Genomic DNA, 2,553 nt, shown 5'->3' on the forward strand with positions numbered 1-2,553 from the left:
TAGGAATAAATGGTCTTTACCTCAACTTGATAAAGACTATTTATGAAAACAACAGCCAACATCATATTAAATGGCCAAAAACTTAAAACTTTCACGCTAAAATCAGGAACAAGACAAGGATGTCCATTACCACCACTCCTGTTCAATATAGTTCTGGAAACATTAGCCACAGCAATTAGACAAGAGAAAGAAATAAAAGCACTACAGATAGGAAAGGAAGCAGTGAAACTGTCATTATTTGCTGATGCTACAATACTCTACATTGAAGACCCAAAAAAACTCTTTCAAAAGACTTCTAGACTTAATTGACACTTTCAGCAGAGTAGCTGGATACAAGGTCAACACTAAAAAATCAATAGCCTTCTTGTACACAAATAACAGATTCACTGAGAGAGAAATTATGGAAACAATTCCTTTCACAATAGATCCAAAAAATAAAATATCTAGGAATCAATCTAATGAAGAAAGCAAAAGATCTCTACACTGAGAGCTACAGCACTCTGAAAAAAGAGATCAAAGAGGATATAAGAAAATGGAAAGATAGCCCTTGCTCCTGGGTAGGTGTAGAAAGCACATATCAATGTATAGGATGCAGAGAACATAATGCCTCCCAAATAGAATACAATGTCAGTGTGTTCCCAAGAGTGGAGAGTGAAACCCACCAAGAGTGACTTAATGTGGGAAACCTGATATGTAATCCCCCCAAGAGTAAGAATGATATCTAACCCAGCAGATCACCCTATGATGCATGTAACCCTGTTATCTAAATTCAATGTGTGAAACCCTATGACGTGTGCAGCCCCAATACCTACTCAAACAGCCCCAATATGTGTGAAGTGATAAAACCTGAACCAGTGCCACAACCAGTGCCTGAAACAGTTAGAATGGTATAAAAGAGAGAGTGCAGAAGACCAGCTCGTCCCACTCTGTGACCAATCCAGCTCAATGGCAACCTGCCAAATGAGATCTCAGACAAGACCTCCATCAAGACATCAGATGCCTGCCTGGAGTGCACTCCTGGATCAATGTGGAGGCAACCAGATCGAACACCGCAATCACCAGGAAAGGAGAAACAAAGTCACCCTCCTTGGACTTGTGCAGGTACAGGGAATGGCAAATGGCGGGTATGTTTGATGTGTGACATATATAATGTATAAAAAAATCTAGTTGGCAACTACTACTGTCTCGACCTCCAGTTAGTGCACACTCCTGCTCATGACAGGGTGACATCAAACTCCTTTACTAGCACCCTAATTTAACAGATCTGCATTGAGGTCAGAGAAATGGGAATAAGAGCTAGGCTGGTAATTTTGTTGTCAGCTGTTTTAGAACCAATACCCCAAGCCCTTTTTGCTGTGTCATTTTTAAGGAAGAAACTTGTTTCTGAATCTATGAAAACCCATGCAGGCCTCCTCTTCATGTTTAATGCAAATTCAATCTTTCTTAAAATATGTTTGTCTTCAGCCAGTTAGCCATGTCCTGTGATGCTCTGAGGTCTGCAAATGGTAAGGAGAAGGAAACAGCTGCTGGACAGGATGACTCTGACATTCAGAGAGGGTCCATAGGAAGGAACCCTGGAGCATAAGATCCTTCCAGGAACAGTGATATACCTAATGGAACAGAATTCCCAAGGGTGCACTTCTAGTCAGCCTAACCACAAGGCTGGACATGAGGCCTTGCTACTTAGAAAGTGCTTGCTACTTAGAAAGTCCTGCCTGCATTTTCCCAGGCAGCAAACATCAGTGCTCAGGGTTCAAGATAAAGGAAGAAGATAAGAAGGGAGGCAAATGGGTGAAGGAAGGAATCCAGGGTAGGGAAGGGTTTTGGAGGCTCTTTACTCAGATAGCATCCACTGCAGCATGATCAGGGATCTGGGGTCTGAGCCTGTAGATGACTGAGGCAGAGCCTCCCAGCACTGTATTTACCAAGCTGCGCATCTGCATGTTAAAACAGCCTTCGTTGGGTCAGTTTTCCTATGGAGAGGACTGAGAGATGAGGTCAAGGCACAGGGGCACCTGCCTTGTCTGTCTGCAGGGCACCTGTGACTGTTAAGTGTTAGCACCCTGTGGAATTTGATGCCCATCCAGGGAGGAGACAATTTTATTTTCAGGTAAGAAAATTAGCTTCAGCTAAATTGAAGCAACTCAGGGGAATAACGGACATGGAAGGAGAAACCACGTGAGCCAAGGATCTCATTTCTTTCAGTGACACAGAGCCAGTTGCAAATCAGCCTGGGCGGTGTGAATATTGTGTGAAGACAGATGTTCACACACAGACTGCAGGGCTTGGGGTAACTTTGGGGAAGGCATTTGGGGGAAGTGCAATTATGACAGCTTTGGGTTCTTCCTCTTATTTCCTACAATGAAATGCCCTTGATTCTTAACCATAAAGGAATAAATGAATTATTTAACATTAAAACAAAACAAAACCTCACTTCATTTAGCAAGAGCAGGGCTTGGAATTGCATTTACTCCTTGTGACACTTCCTTTTGTATAATTCTCAATTCAAAGCACAGTAGAACTCTAATCGCCTTCCCAAATACTCAGGCTTGT

Source organism: Fukomys damarensis, unplaced genomic scaffold, assembly GCF_012274545.1.
Source record: "Fukomys damarensis isolate Sample0158 unplaced genomic scaffold, DMR_v1.0_HiC HiC_scaffold_1, whole genome shotgun sequence".
NCBI classification, from domain to species: Eukaryota; Metazoa; Chordata; class Mammalia; order Rodentia; family Bathyergidae; genus Fukomys; species Fukomys damarensis.